This window comes from Halichoerus grypus, chromosome 10, assembly GCF_964656455.1.
Source record: "Halichoerus grypus chromosome 10, mHalGry1.hap1.1, whole genome shotgun sequence".
In the NCBI taxonomy this organism is placed as follows: domain Eukaryota; kingdom Metazoa; phylum Chordata; class Mammalia; order Carnivora; family Phocidae; genus Halichoerus; species Halichoerus grypus.
This window is the reverse complement of record NC_135721.1, coordinates 116,797,690-116,816,164: the sequence shown is the minus strand read 5'-3', so window position 1 is coordinate 116,816,164 and position 18,475 is coordinate 116,797,690. Positions and strand designations below refer to the sequence as shown.

Sequence of the window (18,475 nt, the reverse complement as noted above, 5' to 3'; positions counted from 1 at the left end):
GCCGACGGCGGCCAGGGGCTTCGTCCCGCCCACCGCGCCCGGAGGGGGCGGGGCCGGGAGGGCACCTTCTTCCTGCGCCCACCCCCACCCTCAGGAATGCCACATGGCCTCCGAAGAGGAGTGGTGGGAACCCAGACTCGGGAGAGTCCGCTCGGGGGCAGGAAGTGGCCCGTTCCTCCTCTCGGAGAGCGTTTCCGGAGCGCCTACTGTGTGCTCCACGCCCGGAGTGGGGGCCGTTACCGAGGGGAGAAATAATGCAGACTAACGTTTGTGAGACCGCTCCCTCCACCAGATCTCCGCCGGCGGTGTGATGGTTCCCATTGCACCAAGAGGAAACTGAGGCCCAGTTAGCCCGGGGATTTACCCCAGCTCGTGAGGACCGGGTTCTGAATGCGACGCCTCTTCTGCCCTCAACGGCCGCTAGAGTCGGGCAGAAGGCTGCCTCGGACACAGCCCCAAAGCACGCAGCTCCTGGGTCTAGAACACAAGTGGCGGCCAGAGGTGAAAACAGCGCTTGAGGAGTGTTATCACACGGCGACGCGGAGCGGGGCCCGCGGTGTGTACCATCCCATCCAGGCCTTGGGTTATGGGCTTGGTGCTGTTACGTATCCGCTCCAGGTTTAGCCACGAGCCGCAGAGGCTCTAGACTTGCTTCTTGTCACCCAGCCAGCCAGTGTCGTTCAGCCCAGGTGGGCCCGCCAGTGGAGCCCAGCCCTCACCGCACTGAGGCCGACCACCTGACTGGAAACGCCCTCACCGCACTCAACTCCGGGATGTTTCCTTCGGTCTTCGCCAGCCGTGCCAGCACTCTCGTCCCTGCCCTTTGCTCTGTGCCACAGTGTGAAGTACCTGGTGACCAGCCCCCCTCGGCTTCCCCACCAGACTCTGTGTTCCCCAGAGCGCGGCAGCACACAGCCGAAAACCGGCCGAGGCCTTTTCTGGGCCTCTGGTGCCTCATCCGGGCCCAGCTACCTAGGACCCTTGAGCAGCCTTGAAAAGGCTTTTGGTCCTAATTGCGCTTCAGCAGTGGAGAAATCTGAAAATAAAAATCGAGGTTTTTTCCAGACAGGCCTTAAGCCAATCAGAATGCTGATTAAATATCGTGAGGGTGCACCTGGGCTCCCGTTTGAAGCCAGACTTCCCTGCAACCGCTTAGAACCTAGTTGGCCACACTGTCCTCCTCACAGCAGCACCCAAAATGTCAGTGCCACTGCCCAGCGCCCACCATTTCACAGATGCGGAGACTGAGGCCCACTGTGGAGGCCCCAAATGATCTCTTGGGGAAGTGGTGCTCTGTCTTAGAGAAGGGAGGCTTGGGGAGTCTTAGGGTAAAGGTAAAACTACTGGGTCCTGGTCACTAGGCTCAAAGATATTTGTGGGGCAGGGACCTTCAGGAAGTGGGGGGTCTGGAAGGGGAAACGGGTGCATCCAGGTGAGTCTGGAGATACGACTCTGTCCCCAGCACTCAGTGCCAGGCATTGTGGTCCAGTGCATGAGAGCCAGACTCTGCCATTTGGGGGAAGCCACTGGGGACCTGGGCTACAGCCCAGAGACCTCCCTGCAAATTCTGCCGCCCCCGCGCCAGGGCTTCAGGGGTTTGTGCTAGGTGAGGTGCTCGGGGCAAATAGAAGTCACTAGCTGCCTCCTCTCACAGCTGGGCCACCTGGGAGCTGGATAACAAAGCAGCTTCAGAAGCCCTTCCCCAGACTTCCTGGAGGGGGAGGGGAAGGGCTGGGATGTAAAAGGAGGCTGGGAGTGTGTCAGGATTGCACATTGTAAACATTCCCCAGGTAAAGCCTAAATACCAGTGGACTATGAGAATTGCCATGTAAAGTTTTTCAACTAGTAAGTATCAGAATTTAAAATGCATGCATCCTCTCAGCCAGTAAGTCCACTTCCAGGAATCTATCATGAGAAGTAATCGCAGAACAATGATACATGCTTATACAAGATTGTTCTTTGCAGCACTGTTCATTCTGGCGGAAGATTGCCGACAACTACATACCCCTGACCAGGTGCTGACTTCTTACAGCACCTCTGGGACCTCCGTACAGCAGGGTGTTGTAATGGGGTAAGTCTGCACACTAACCTAGGGGATGGCCAAGATATATGTATTGTGACAATTTGCAGTGTCCCAGCACAAGGGGTTTTGGATATTCTTGGTACCTTTATGGGAAAGCCTTTAATAACTGGGAAGATATTCTTATGTCATTTTTCTCTTCAGGTTTGCTACCCCCTTCTCCCCTTTTCACATATGAAAAAACTGGGTTCCTGAGAGAAGGGACTTGCCTGATAGTGAAGCTGGGGTCCTGACTCCTGGGACAGATCTGGGGTGGGGTCTGGATGGGAAGGACAGGTAGGTGTGGCGTCAGCCCCTAGACTCACCTGGTTGCCTCCAGTGGGCCATTTTAGGAAAAGCCCCAGGAACTCAAGACCCCTCAGGCCAGAAAAGGGACTGGATAGGTTGCGTAAGGCAACTCCTGCTTCTGTATTGGAAAACCCAAATTAGAGGCTGCTGCCGATGGTTCTCCCTGTTCATTGTGCCTGTTTCTGGTGAACTTGGTTATCACATAGGTTCAAATGAATGTCATGTAAGTCCACTTTCATTAAAAGAAAAAAAAAAGCCGTTGCCCTTTTTACCTGGGATTGATGAAAGTGGGGTAAGGGACCAGTCAGTATTCACCTGGAGCCAAGAGGAGCCAAGGCTAGATCTGGTAGCATAAAGGAAATGGGGTTCTGTGGGTTCTGTGGGGTGGAGGGGACGAGTCCAGAAAAGGCCAGGGTCAGTGAGTAATTCAGGAAACGGTGGAATCAGTCAGCTGGTCGGGCCTTGAAGGCCAGGGTACAAAGTTTGGATTTGGTGTTGTGGGCAGTAGGGAGCCTTGCGGATTTCTGAGACCTGCTGAGGAGAGATAGGAAGTGATTGGCGGTAGGGTGATCAGGTGAGGCAGCTCTGGGTAATTGAGGCCAAAACGATGGAGGCCTGTCTCTGAGGTCTAGGATATTTGTGGCTCTCTTCGGTGAGGTTCAGCATTCTCATCTCATGTGGATTTCAGCTTATCAACATCTTCCTTTTTAAAAGATTTGTCATATTCTGCTGATCATTCACAATTTGCTTAGCTTCCTCCAAGTTTGAGGTGTTCACTCATCTAATTTTTGAGTGCTTAGTGTTTGCCAGGCTGTGCGCTTGAAGCTGGGGAACCCACTGCCTGGGTTGTCGGGAATGGTTTGGGCAGCAGTGCTGGTTGGTGAGAGGGGTATGGGGTTTGGGATTTGGAGCCACTAGCCACATGATGTAGGCAAATCGTCCAAACCCTTTGAGCCTTCCTTTTCTCATCTGTGGAAACATCTGGATTTGGTGAGGGCCAAAGAAAATAACGGCTGTGAAAACCCTTTGTGAATTATGTTCAGTGCATCTAGAAGAGCAGATCCTGTTATCAGAGTGTCTTAGCTCTGTAGTGTCTGTGTGTCAGTTGACAATATGAGTTCCAGTTTCTTCTTCATCTGACAAATGAGAGGGTTGGACATGTTAATCCTAAAGGTCTCCTCCTTTGGCATTCTACCATCTAGGCTTAAATGATTTTTTTTTTTAAGATTTTATTTATTTGATGGAGAGAGAGAGAACACAAGTGGTGGTGGGGGGCGGGCAGCAGAGGCTCTCTGCTGAGCAGGGAGCCTGATGCAGAGATTTTGATTTTTGATTTTGAAAGCTATATATATATATATATATATATATAAATGCTTGTTTGCCCACAGCTTTTTAAATTTTTATCTTTGCTGGTTTAAGTGCTATGGAGTATTATCTGAAAGTTGTATATGTCTGCATGACTTTCCTAACAGGCCAGGCTAATCTTTGTTCTAGCTAATCTTCGTTATCTGATTTTCTTCCTGTGCAAACAGTTTGCATCAAAGGGATATTTCAGATGGGCCCAAGTCGTAGCATTATAACTCAGGGGTGTTGGTGTGGCTGGGATGTGGCAGTGACCTACAAGTAGGGATACGACTGTCTCTTCTCTTAATGCCCTCTGGCTTCTAGACAAAGATAAAGAGTGTTGTGCTTTTAATTTGGGGATTAAGAAAATCACTTTTGATTTTCTGATAGTCCGCTCCTCTACCTGTGAGCCACTGGGTATGGCACCTCCAATCATGGCTACAGAAGTCAGCCAGGCAGAGTTGGCTGTTGTGGGGCCTGAGAGACTTAATAACTGTATTTTTCTTCATTTCTTTTATTAGGGTCCGTATGATAGGATAGATGAAGATCAGATCCATTTGGCATAGTTTCATTTTTCATAATGTGGGTATTTTCTTCTCCTGGAGTATTATTTTTTCTTTTCTTTCTTTCTCTCTTTTTTTTTTTTTTTTTTTGAGGTTTTTCTTTTTTTCTTTTTTTTCTTTATGTTATGTTAATCACCATGCATTACATCATTAGTTTTTGATGTAGTGTTCCATGTTTCATTGTTGGTGTATAACACCCAGTGCTCCATGCAGTAGTGCCCTCTTTAATACCCATCACCAGGCTAACCCATCCCCCCACCCCCCTCCCCTCTGGAACCCTCAGTTTGTTTCTCAGAGTCCATAGTCTTTCATGGTTCGTCTCCCCATCCGATGCCCCCCCTTCATTTTTCCCTTCCTGCTGTCTTCTTTTTCTTTTTTCTTTTTTTAAAGATTTTATTTATTTATTGGAGAGAGAGAGAAAGTGAGAGTGAGTGAGCATGAGCGGGGTGAGGGGCAGAGGGAGAAGCAGACTCCATGCTGAGCAGGGAGCCCGACGCGGGACTTGATCCCAGGACCCTGGGATCATGACCTGAGCTGAAGGCAATTGCTTAACTGACTGAGCCACCCAGGCGCCTTTTTTTTTTTTTTTAACATATACTGTATTATTTGTTTCAGAGGTACAGGTCTGTGATTCAACAGTTTTACACAATTCACAGTGCTCACCATAGCACATACACTCCCCCAGTGTCTATCACCCAGCCACCCTTATTTTTTCTTTTTAAAGATTATTTATTTGAGAGAGAGAGAGCATGAGCGCGGCGGGGAGGGGGAGCCAGAGGGAGAGAGAATCTCAAGCAGATTCCCCACTGAGTGTAGAGCCTGCTGAGGGGCTCCATGAAGGGCTCAATTTCACCATCTGGAGATCATGACCTGAGCCGAAACTAAGAGTTGGATGCTTAACTGACTGAGCCACCCAGGCACCCCTGGAGTATGTTTTTTAATTCCAAAAGCAATATGCTGTGTTAATTAGGGCAAGTTAATCAATGCAGGAGGCCTATAGAGACAAAGTGAATAACTCCCCCCCTCATTCCCACCTTCTAGCACTAGCAATGCTAACCTGCATGTATCCTTTCTCCGCTTTCTCCACGTGCAAATACATACACACATCCTGAGAGGTGTTTTCTCTCTTCCAGGCTCTTATTTACATTCCTTACCCCTTCCCATTTCAACAGGGCTGCAATTAGCATTTTCTACATAAATATCTTAGCAATTTTGAGAATTTCCTGAAATAGATTCTCTGCAGTGGAATTACTGGGACAAATAGTAAGAATGGATATTTTTAGGGCGTAAACCCGAGGCACTCCCCATAGCAGTGTTTGCCACAGGAGGTAGGAGGTGCTAGCAGTTTTGTGTGAATCTTCTTTGATGGCTGAAGAATAGCTTTTGGTTCTTTTAATCTGCATTTTTTTATTATTAGTGAGATTGAATATCTTAACATATTGTAACTGTTGGGCACTTGTCACTTGTGAATTATCTGCACATCTTTTTGAGTCTTGAGTTTCTTTCTGACTTGCAAGCTCTTTTCAGTAGGAAGGATGCTTAACCCTTGTTTATTATATTTGCTGCAGGTAGGTTTTTTTTCCCCCCAAGATTATTGTTTGCCTTACATTTTTTCTTTTTCCAAGATTTTATTTATTTGTTTGACAGAGACACAGCGAGAGAGGGAATACAAGCAGGGGGAGCGGGAGAGGGAGAAGCAGGCTTCCCACGGAGCAGGGAGCCTGATGCGGGGCTGGATCCCAGGACCCTGGGATCATGACCTGAGCCGAAGGCAGACGCTTAATGACTGAGCCACCCAGGAGCCCCTGCCTTACATGTTTTCTTTTTTTTTTTTTTAAGATTTTATTATTTTATTTGAGAGAGAGAGAATGAGAGACAGAGAGCACGAGAGGGAAGAGGGTCAGAGGGAGAAGCAGACCCCCCGCTGGGCAGGGAGCCTGATGTGGGACTCGATCCCGGGACTCCAGGATCATGACCTGGGCCGAAGGCAGTCGCCTAACCAACTGAGCCACCCAGGCACCCCAGCCTTACATGTTTTCTAAGCTGGGTTGTTTTTGTTCTGTTTATTATTATTTTTGTTCATTTATTTTTATTTCTTAAATTTTATTTTATTTAAGTTCAATTAATTAACATGTAGTGTATTATTAGTTTCAGAGGTAGAGTTCAGTGATCCATCAGTTGCATGTAACACCCAGTGCTCATTACATGAAGTGCCCTCCTTAATGTCCATCACTCCCCATCCTCCCAAACCCCCCTCCCCTCTAGCAATCCTCAGTTTGTTTCATATAGTTAAGAGTCTCTTATGGTTTGTCTCCCTCTCTGATTTTGTCTTATTTTATTTTTCTCTCCCTTCCCCTATGATCCTCTGTTTTGTTTATTAAATTCCACATAAATGAAATCATATGATACTTGTCTTTCTCTGATTGACTTATTTAGCTTAGCATAATACCCTCTAGTTCCATCCACGTTGTTGCAAGTGGTAAGATTTCTTTTTTTTTTTTGATGGCTGAGTAATATTTCATTGTGTGTGTGTGTGTGTGTACATATTGTGTGTATATACATACACACACACAAACACACAAATCTTCTTTATCCGTTCATCTGTCGATGGACATCTGGGCTCTTTCTATAGTTTGGCTATTGTGGACATTGCTGCTATAAACACTGGGGTGCAGGTGCCCCTTCGGATCACTACATTTGTATCTTTGGGGTAAATACCTAGTAGTGCAATTGCTGGGTCTTAGGGTAGCTCTATTTTTAACTTTATGAGGAACCTCATACTGTTTTCCAGAGTGGCTGCACCAGCTTGCATTCCCACCAGCAGTTTAAGAGGGTTCCGCTTTCTCCACATCCTCACCAGCATTTGTTGTTTTCTGACTTAATTTTAGCCATTCTGATTGGTGAGAGGTGGTATCTCATTGTGGTTTTGATGTGTATTTCCCTGAAGACGACTGATGTTGAGTTTTTTTTTTTTTTAAAGTAAACTCTTTGCCCCATGTCAGGCTCAAACTCACGACCCTGAGATTAAGAGTCGCACACTCTTACAACAGAGCCAGCCAGGCTCCCGTTTTGTTTGTTTATGTTTAAACTTTTCACTTGGTCAAATGTCAGTCTTTGTGATATTGCCCATTGCTTTTGGGCTAGGAAAGAATACAAGCAATCAAAGGATAATCACCTACACTTTTTGATTTTGTTCCTTCAAGGCCTAATTTTTAACATTTAACCCTTTACTGCATCTGGACTTGATTTTGGTTTACAGTGTGAGGCTAAGAATCCCAATAACTTTTTTTTCTGAATGGCATACCATTTCTTATCATCTTTCCCATCTTCTTGGATGTGTGATGTCACCTTTTCCAAGGCATTGAGTTCTTTTTTTTTTTTTAAAGATTTTATTTATTTATTCATGAGAGACAGAGAGAGAGAGAAGCAGGCTCCCGATGTGGGACTCGATCCCAGGACCCTGGCATCATGACCTGAGCCGAAGGCAGACACTTAACCATCTGAGCCACCCAGGCGTCCAAGGCATTGAGTTCTTACACTGTGTTTCATGGTATGTCTCAAGGAGGGAGTATCTTGAGATTACTATTTTGGAGGATGAAAAGACAGATTTCGGCCAGGGAAGGAAACCCTTTGAATTTCTGTGATGGAGACAGATTCTCCTCCATGAAGCTAATGACTTTTTGCTTTAAGGACACTCACTCTTGTCTCTTCCAAAGCCCTGGAAGTGGTCATATGTTTCTATAAAATGTACAAAATTAAGAAGCCACTGGGTGGCTCCGTTGGTTAAGTGTGTGCCTTCGGCTCAGGTCATGATCCTAGGGTCCTGGGATGGAGCCCCACGTCGGACTCTCTGCTCAGCTGGGAGTCTGTTCCTCCCCCTGCTCCCCCGCTCCCCCACCCCGCTCATGCTCTCTCTCTCACTCTCCCTCAAATAAGTAAATAAAATCTTAAAAAAAAAATTTTTTTTTCATTGTAATATGACTTCCCTCCTCACTGTTCTCCTGTGAAATGACCTCGTGTTGGTCCTGGACCATTTTGTAGATCTGGCTAATGGTTGGGTTAGAATACACTCAGTTTGGTTTTATCTGTTTATGTGGTTTGCAGTCACTTCCACTAGTGGTTCGAGTATGTCTTGGCTTAGGAAAAGCTGCAGGAACAGGGGTAATATCACCATGGAAAGGTGTCCTATAGCGTCTGCGCCAAAAGTGTGTAAGGAAGATAAACGAGGTTTGAAACATTTGGAGTCAGAAGCTGATCTGTGGAAAATTCTTCCAATCATAAAGACTGTAAATTTACAATAGAAGCAAAAGACTCAGTTCTTACTCACACTTATTAAAAGTGGAAGTTTTCTTCTGCCAAGAATGTACTCCATAATGCAGTGTGTACTGTTATAAATGTACATGTTAGAAGTAAGACTGAGTCATCCTTATTTTCTTTCTATAAAAGGATATTACTAGGGGCACCTGGGTGGCTCAGTCGTTAAGCGTCTGCCTTCGGCTCAGGTCATGATCCCAGGGTTCTGGGATCAAGCCCTGAATGGGGCTCTCCCCTCAGCAGGAAGCCTGCTTCTCCCTCTCTCACTCTCCCTGCTTGTGTTCCCTGTCTTGCTGTCTCTCTGTCAAATAAATAAAATCTTAAAAAAAAAAAAAAAAGACATTACAAAACCCTTCTCATATGAAGAACCATCAGAGTATATGGCCCCAGAAGTAGGAAAAAAGACTTACAGAGGTGTTTCAGGCAGTTAAAAAGAAAATGTTATTTTTCTGGATTTTGTGATGTTCGTGATATTTGGGGGTTTTTTTTGTTTAAAGATTTTTTTTTTAAGATTTTATTTATTTATTTGACAGAGAGACACAGTGAGAGAGGGAACACAAGTAGAGGGGAGTGGGAGAGGGAGAAGCAGGCTTCCCGCGGAGCAGGGAGTCCAATGCGGGGCTCGATCCCAGGACCCTGGGATCATGACCTGAGCCGAAGGCAGACGCCTAACGACTGAGCCACCCAGGTGCCCCATTTTTAAAGATTTTTATTTATTTATTTGACACAGAGAGAGAGAGAGTGCACACAAGCAGAGGGAACAGCGGAGGGAGAGGGAGAAGCAGGCCCTCTGCCGAGCAGGGAGCCTGATGCAGGGCTCGATCCCAGGACTCTGGGATCATGACCTGAGCCTAAGGCAGATGCTTAACTGACTGAGCCACCCAGGCACCCTGTGATATTTGTTTTTAAAAACATTGTAGTTTGCTATAATTTTTCTCTCATTTTTGAAGAAATATTCACATTTGTTCCAATTTTGTATATTTTACATTCTTAGGGAAGGCCCCTCCCCCCATTATGTAAGTTTTAGGTCACACAAAACATGGATCTGCCTTCAACCCTTGGGATGAATATTTTGGCAAAGTTAAAGCCTGATCCCTTCAGAAGATCTGGGTATAATTTGTCCCCTCTGGTCTTTTGGAAAATGAAATTTCTTGCACTTTACCCTAATTTTGACACTGAAATAAAACTTTTAAAAGAGGCCATTAAGTGAATGTTACTTCACGCACTCTGTTCTTCACCTTGCCTTTTTCACTAGAGACCTTTCTCTTTGCACTTGAAGAGCTTCCTGGTTCTTTTCGGGAATTACCTCTTACCCTCTTTTATGGATAGACTACATTTTGTTTATCCATTCATCCATCAGTAGATGCTTGGGTTCTTTCCACCTTTTGGCTGTTGTGAATACTGCCGCTGTGAACATGGTGTACAAATATCCGTTCGAGTCCCTGTTTTCAATTATTTGGGGTATCTACCCAGAAGTTTCGTCATATTTTGAAGGCATTACTCTGCTGTCTCTCAGCTTTCAGTATTGCAGTTGGGCAGTCCTGAGTCATTCTGAATACTGATGCTGTGTACCTGACCTACTTTTTCTTCTCTAGAAAGTTCTAGAATCTCCTCTCTTCCTTAGTGGACTGGAGTTTCTTGATGAAATGTCCTCACAGGGGTCCATTTTTCCCATTTTGCTGGGAGTTGAGTGGGGTATGAAAGCCCAGGGGCAGGTCTCCCCATTTAGTACTGTGAGTGCTGTACCTCTCTGGCAGTGTTCCAAGAGCTGAGTGGAGCAAGAGGGTCAAGGTTCTGGACATCCTCAATGGTTAATACGTGGACATTTGTATAATCTGTCTGTTGCTGGTACCTTCTCTGTCTCTTGTGCTCCGTGTCCACCTGTCTGGGGACCTTCTTCGACTCCTAAAAATATGTTTCTGATCTGCGAGGGTCTGTCCCCCATGAGGGGAGAGGGTGGGTAGTGTAGGGAGGGGATCTAGGAAACTACTCGTTGGAGTTTTTAAGCTGCTTTTTAAACCCTCTTCTACCAATCTTCCTACCACTAATTTCTGAGCCTTTTAAGGATTTTTTAGTGTAAATCAGGCTAAACTGTCACCTTTTCATATTGCCTGCTTGGTGTTGCTATATGATAGTACTTGTCCATTTACTTTCCAGCCTCAAAAATTTCGTTGTGGTCCCCTCTTCCGTTCTGCTTTTTCTTGTGGGTTTTTGCATTTTGAAAGTGGAGTTTTAAGAAGGAGTTAAGTTACATACTTGTGATAAATCCACCTGCTTCAACTTAAATTTTTTTTCCCCACATGGCTCCCCAGTGGTTCCAACTCCCTGTGTCAACTAGTCTGCCTTTCTCCCTTCGGTTTGAGGTGTCACCTTTATCCCTGTACCATATATGAAGTCCCATTTGTCTGTGTGTCCTATTAGTGCACTTTCTGTTCCACTTCAACAGATACTTCCTGAGCACACGCTGTGTGCCAGGCTCTGATCTAGGAACGGGGGGAAAGCGGGATATCAGGCAAAGCCCTCGCCTCGTGGAGATTACATTCTAATGAAGGGAAGCAGGCAGTAAGCAGATAATGTCAGAGATACTCAGAAGAAAAAGAAATCAGAGTACTGGCATAGAGAGTGAGAGGTTGAGCTACTGTGCATAAGTTGGTTAAAGGAACGCCATCTCAGGAGGTGACACTGACTAGAATCTTCAGTGAATTGGAAACTCCAGCCGCCCGTGGATCTTTAGAGGGCTGTTGCCGGCAGAGGACATGCCAAGGGCAGAGACCCTGAGACAGAAATGAGCTTTGGGGAAAAACAAGAGCACTGTGGATTGTCCAATTGTCTGTTTTTCCCTTCCTTTCTGTCAGTTTTTGCCTCATGTATTTTGGTGCTGTTGTCAGGTACAGATATGTTTAAAATATTTCTGTCTTTCTGATGGATTGACCCTTTTGTCACTATAGAGTGTTTCTCTTTATCTCTAGTATTTTAAACCCAGACGGTCTGACTCCTAAATCCATATACTTAACCTCACACCAACTGCCCTGCCTCTCCAGGTGTGTCCTCAGGTGTTCTTCCAGCTCCTGTATTCTTAGCAGTTCCAGACTCACTCAGGTGTTCTTTGTCAGCCAGATCTTCCTATCCTAGGTCTTGATAAGACCAGCTGGAATTCTGTTCTCTACTCCAGGGAAGTCCCCTCAGCCCTTCCCAAGATGCCTGCAGATTGCTAGACGTTCCCATTTGCCACCATCTTGGGCCCTGGAGCCTGCTTGCCTACAAGCATGCCCTGGCTCTGTAGAGTCTCCTCATGTCAGTCACTTTCCCCATCACCTCTCTAAGGGTCTCTCCCCTCAGCCTTCTCACGCCTCACCAAGCCTTGCTAACACATGTGGAGTAAGCCATTTACAGTCAGAGGGTGAGAGGGAAGGTGTACTTTACAGAAACACAGAGGACTCTGATTTCCACGTTCCCCATCCATGGGCATCCTCTGGTGGCCCGGCTGCTGAAGAATTTGTCATGGCCCAGCAGTACCCAGCCTTCCCTCACCTGCTCCAGGCTCTGGTCTCCCCTTCCCTCCATTTCGAGACCCTCCTTCCTTCTCCTCTCACCCGTTTCTTCTCTGAAGCAAACCCAGATCCCTTCCTCTGCTGTCTGTAGAGCCATTTAATGGCTGCTTTTGTTTGTTTCTTTGGCTTCTCAAAGGTTGGGCACTGTCTACTTTGGTCCAGCCCCTCGAGGGATTTCCCTAAACCCAGACTAACCTAAGAGTTCTGTGGGGCCAGCAGTCAAGTTAGAGAATGTCCCACCTGGCTCCGCGTGCTGGGTTTATTGTCCTGACTTACAGCTGCGGTTGGCTAATATGTTGGCATTTCCTGGACGTTTTACTTATTTGTGGGAGCAGAATATTTGAAGCCAGGACTTTCTAGAAGAGTCTCAGAGATCTGTGATGCTGAATAAATCATCACACTGAGGCCCAAGGAGAGTCTACCAAGTGGTGGAACTAGTCCTCAAGCCCTGGCCTAGGATGTACCCTGGCCCTTGCTTGGGTGTAGCCTGGGTCATTGCCTTCCCCTCCCGGAGCCCAGCTTCCCGTATGGGAAACGGGAATAACAGCACTCTCTCCTTACAAGCCTGTCGTGAGAGAGGAATGGTAAAATGCTTATACCATGCTCTGCCTAACGCTTGGGAAACAGTAAGGGCAAGTTGCACCAAGAAAATTTTCACTAGTTACATTTTATGACTTCCTACGGTTTTCTGATCTGTGTTTCACAAATCTGTGTGTGTGTGTGTGTGTGTGTTTCATGTGGGAAAGACAGGCTTCTGTAGGAAATCAGATCAATAACAAGAGAATACTTAATTTTTGCATGGAATAGCAGGAGGCGCTGCCGAGAAAGCGGTCATTTTTTGGTAGAGAACGAAGTGTGTGTCCACACACCAAGCCGCGCAGGAATGTCCATAGCCACCTTATGCATGGTAGCCCCAAAATGTAAGCTGCCCGGATAGGCATCAGCTGGTGAAAGGAAAAGAAACTGTTATATTCGTGTGATGGAATACTTAACTACTCGCCAATGAAAGAGAACTACAGATACGTGCAGCGACGTGAATGAGTCTCACAAATATGCCAAGTGAGAGAAGCCAGACACAAAAGCGTGACTGTTGTATGGCCTCTTCACATAAAACTCTAGAAAAGAGAAAGGAATCTGTGAAAAGTAGATCAGGTGGGGAGGTGGGCTGGACCGAAAAGGGGAATGAGCACACGTTTGCCAGCATTAATTTCATTTTTCACTTAAAGTGGGTGAATTTTATTAAAGAAAGACAATGAGACGCAGACAAAGTAGTAATAAAGGTAAACATGCAACGAGTCGTTAAATTTTCTCATACATTAAATTTAAGTTGACCAACAGCTTACATGGGCAGTTAAACTATGCTCTTTGTTCACTAGGTTGTAAATTTACCTTCTCATCTTCCCAGATGGAGACATTTTACGGCTCAGCATCCGGATAAACAGAATCCTTTAAGGCCCGAGTACCTTGTGCCCAACAGGTTCCCTTTAACTGAAATGAATTCCTTTCTTAAGGGCGGGAGGATTTATATCTGACTTTATATTTCTCTGTCTCAAAGGCAAGGAGTGTTTCTAATCTGTTTCTGTGGGTCTCTATCCTTAGAGCAGGGGCAGCTGCTGGAGGGTTTTGGCCAGGGCAGTGACATGGTCAGACATACTTGGGAAGAGCAACCCGAAAGCGCCCCGTGGAGGATGGATGAGAGGCAGGTCTGGGACAGTCAGGAAGGCTGGTTAAGAGGCTGGGGCAGGGCAGCTCATGGAGCAGTGTGCTTAAAATGTGTGCATTTTTCTATATATAAATTATACTTCAGTTTTAAAAAATGAGAACAAAAGACTATCACAGGAGTCCACATGATGTGCAGAGGCCTGAGAAAGGGGTTCCAGTCCAGGCTGGGAGCAGTAGACAGTGCAGGGACTTGAGTGTGGTTCTGGGCGTAGAACTGACAGGGTTTGAGGAGAGGCTGGGAAATCCAGGAGGCCTGGGGCAAGGATGGGGGGCAGGACAGGGAGGAAATTGGGCCCTTGAGCACTGAAGATGAGCCCTTTGGAGTGGTCGGGGGCCCTGGCTGAGTAAATAAACTTAGCCTGCAGCTCTGGGATTCTGCTAGGATGGGGAGCCAAGAAAAGGCCTTGACCCCATCCTCAAGTGTCATGGCGCACGGGGGAAGCAGACAGCCTTCTTGGACCCGTTGAGGAAGGCACGGAGGGACCTTGGGGGAGCAAGTAGCCATCTCTTCATGACCCCTCCTTCATACTCTCCTTACCGGTTTTTCTCCCAGGCCCATCTGAGGGTGGGGCATTAGGAACTAAGTGACAAGGATCTGACCCACCTAGGTGGGAATTCTGGTTTTGAAGTTCCCTAGCAGTGTGACCCTGGGCAGGTTGCTTAATCATTTGAGCCTCAATTTCCTCACTTGTAAAATGGGGATAATATCCTCTTCGCCCCCTTTCCCCCTTCCTAAAAAATGCATTTTGCATTTTCCCCTCCTGCAGTGTAATGTGCCCATGTTGTGTATGGAAGTGAGATGCTGCGAAGTGCGGCTCTTGGGCACCTCACTCTGAAGAACCCCTTCCTTTAAGCTCCTGAGGGCTCAGTGGGCCTGGGGCCACCGGTCCCTTGTGCAGCTTAGTAAGGGAGGCCCTTGGCGGGTTTACAGGCTGCTGGTGTCCCAGAAAGCAGACTGGGCTGGGAATTGAACTCTGTCCCCAGTTCTCTGGGTGACCTTGGGCGACCCCTAGTGGGATGGGTGGCAACACGCAATGTCCCCGCAAGGATGGGTTTTGCCGCTTTGTACCAGATTTTGCTGATATATTTGCTTCTGCCAAGGGTACCAGGTAGCAATTCCTTCATTATATTTTTGCGTTGTGGCTTGCTTTTATTCCCTTGGATGCAGTGCTCATATTCTCTTTTACACCATTGTACATATGGAATGGGGTTTCACTTACCCGCAAATCTGATATATTTTGTTATTTCCAGTGTATCACTATTGATGTCATTTTTTCTTATCTTTTGGGACTTCTGTCCATTCCAGAGCTTGTGAATTCCTACTAGAGTCCTCTGAACTGTATTTATATAACCAAAGTGTTTTTTCCTATAAAACCACTTTCAGGGCACATTCAGTATGTCTATTTTAAAATTCGTTTTATGTAATAACTAAAAAAGAAAGCACTTTCTATGTGTCAGGCACTGTCCTATGTACTTTTAAAACTTGTTTAATCCCCGTAACAACTCTTTGAGGTGCAAGTTATCTCTTTATTTTTTTTTTTAAGATTTTATTTATTTATTAGAAAGAGAGAGCATGAGTGAGCACGAGCCCAAGCAGGGGGAGGGGCAAAGGGAGAGGGAGGAGCAGACTCCCCGCTGAGCAGGGAGCCCGATGTGGGGCTAGATCCCAGGACCCTGGGATCATGAGCCCAGCTGAAGGCAGACGCTTAACTGACTGAGCCATCCAGGCGCCCCAGCGAGTTATCTTCATTTTATGGCTGAGAAACTGAGCCTCAGAGAGGTTCAATAACATGGTCAAGTTCATATAGCTAATAAATGGCAGATCCAGGATTGCAACCTAATTTTCTTCTCCCTAACTACTCCATTGTGTTACCTCTGGTCTCAAAATGATTTTCCCAGAGCCTTTCGATGTAAAGTTGGGAGCCTCATACGTACGTGTGGATCTTAGAAGCCACGAAACAGGCTACGCGCAGCTATTAGTACCATATCTTAACCTCAGTTGTGAGCCCCAGTTCCTCTTTAGGGTGACCTCAGGCCCCAGAGCCTCATCTGTAAAATTGGGGGGGGGGGCATGTGACGATTTATATGAATCGATTTGTTTATTTAGAAAAGATTTTAGAGAGAGAGAGCGAGCTTATGTGTGCAAGTGAGGGGGAGGGGAAGAGGGAGAAGGGGAGAAGCAGACTCCCTGCTGAGGGCAGAGCCTGTCAAGGGGCTTGATCTCACCACCCTGAGATCATGACCTGAGCTGAAGTTGAGTCAGCCGCTCTACCGACTGAGCCATCCAGGTGCCCCCAGGGCCTTCTGTATGCATTGAAATAAATCTGAGGAAAGAAATGTTTATAAATCAAACATTAAAACAATTCATAAAGGGTGCCTGAGTGGCTCAGTTGCTTAAGCATCCGACTCTTGATTTTGGCTCAGGTCATGATCTCAGGGTCATGAGATCGAGCCCCGTGTCAGGCTCTGCACTGGGCGGGGAGTCTGCTTGGGATTCTCTCCCTCCTTCTCCCACTGCTCCCCCACCCCCTGGCTCTTTCTCTCTCTCTCAAAGATGAACAATAAAAGTAAAATAATAAAGAAGGTCCTGGCATGTCCCCCCCCACCACCATAGGATTTTATACATAGTGGGCCTTCTGCAAGAATTCTGGGGATGAAGACAAGACCAAGCTCCAGGGAAGGAGCCCTTCTGGGAAGTTAATTTCTAGCCAGGGAAGAGGTGCTGGTAATTTCTACAAGTTTATAGAGTTAGGTCCCACGTTAGGTGATTATGTAAAGTAACTGCCAACTTCACAATGACCGATGAAGCTGGTTCTACTGTTTTCCGTTATTTGGCAGATGTGGTGGAAATGGAGACCAGTGGTCTGCCCGAGTGACTCAGTGGATGTGTGTGGGTGTGCGGCAGGGGTGTGGTGGGGGGAAAGGTCGTCCGGGTGATGTCCTTTTTGGTTGCCACTGCGGTCACCGCCTCTGGCTACTGCAGCAAGGTGCCCGAGAGCCAGCCAGAGGCTCTCAAGGGCTCCACGGGCCTGGGCTACTGGTGCCTGGACGTGGGATCCTAACATCTTAGAACTGAAGGGACCTCGGAGGTCCTCAGGAGGCCGCTGGCATCAGGACAGCAGGCTAGGCTGGACGTTCTGAGTGTTTTGTCGGAATTGGCTAGGTGACCTTGTGCTTGCCCCTGCCCCTGTCTGGGCCACGGCTGGGATACGGAAGACCCCATTAGCTGTTGTGTTCCCTGGTACAAGTCCAGCCTTTCCATTTAATGTGTGAGGACACTGAGGTCCAGAGAGGGACTGGGATTTTCCTGTATAATTTTACAGCCCAAAGAATTCTTTTTTTTTTTTTTTTTTTTAAGATTTTATTTATTTATCTGAGAGAGAGAGAGAATGAGAGAGAGAACACGAGAAGGGGGAGGGTCAGAGGCAGAAGCAGACTCCCTGCCAAGCAGGGAGCCCGACACGGGACTCGATCCCGGAACTCCAGGATCATGACCTGAGCCGAAGGCAGTCGCTTAACCAACTGAGCCACCCAGGCGCCCCAGCCCAAAGAATTCTTAAAAAGATCCCTTTCTTGGGACGCCTGGGTGGCTCAGTCGGTTAAGCAGCTGCCTTCGGCCCAGGTCATGATCCTGGGGTCCTGGGATCGAGTCCCCCATCGGGCTCCTTGCTCAGCGGGGAACCTGCTTCTCCCTCTCTCTCCGTCTGCTTGTGCTCTCTCTGTCAAATAAATAAAATCTTTAAAAAAAAAAAAAGATCCCTTTCTTGGTCAGTGACATGGGAAGTGCAGGGGCCCTGGAATCAGATTGCCTGGCATATAGTAATTGCTCATTAAATGTGGGCCGTTATTTTATTGAGCAGCATCCTATAGTGATTGAGTGTAACTCTTTCTCTTACTAGTTGTGTGACCTTGCCCTGAGTAGGTCATTTAATCTTTTCCTGCCTCAGTTTCCTTAGGTGTGAATTGGGTTAATAACAACTCTCTTTATGGGGGAGGAATAAGACTCAATTATCCATGTATAATATAGAGCTAGGCACATAGCGTATAGTAAGTGCCCAGTAAACACGAAAGTCTGTCTCTGCTGGAAACCCTCCAGTGGTTCCCATGGCACTTTAGAGTCCTGTCCAAACTCCCCAGGGTCCTAGAGGGCTCTCAAGGCATCACTTTGCCTCTGCCTCCTTCTCATCTCCCACCAGACTCAGCCCCACCACTCTACTTCGTGCCAACTTCATGTCCACAGAGTGCTTTTTGTTTGTTTTTTAACCCTTGTTATTTCCCCTGATTTCAGCTTAAATGTCACCTCAGGAAGGTGGCCCTGACCTCTCAGGACTAGTCTCCCGGCCTTCCTGCCCCATGTTGTTCAGTTTGCTACATCACATTTAACCGAGTTTGTAATGATGGGTTTTGTCCTTGGTTGTCTCTCCCTTCCTTGCTCCATGGTGAACTACTTTCTTCACTGTGGACCCCCCTAACACCCCCGTAATAGGCTTGGAATAGATTCTTGTTGGTACTGGGCACCCAGTCTCCTGTCAAGTCTTGTCACCTACATCCACATGGCTCTCTCTCAGGCCAATCTGATCAAGCTCTGTCTCGCTTCAGACCCCTCAAAGACT

At 47.0% G+C, this 18,475-nt stretch overlaps 1 long non-coding RNA gene across 1 annotated transcript in view; it reads left to right on the top strand.

Annotated features, from left to right (window-relative positions):
- Positions 1 to 56: 56 nt before the first annotated feature.
- The window catches only part of LOC144379284 (uncharacterized), an 88,299-nt gene continuing 69,880 nt past the window's right edge, over positions 57 to 18,475 (top strand). The window contains exons 1-2 of the long non-coding RNA XR_013442025.1: positions 57 to 556; positions 1,966 to 2,071. This is a non-coding gene — a long non-coding RNA (uncharacterized LOC144379284). The remainder of the gene's footprint in view (positions 557 to 1,965; positions 2,072 to 18,475) is intronic.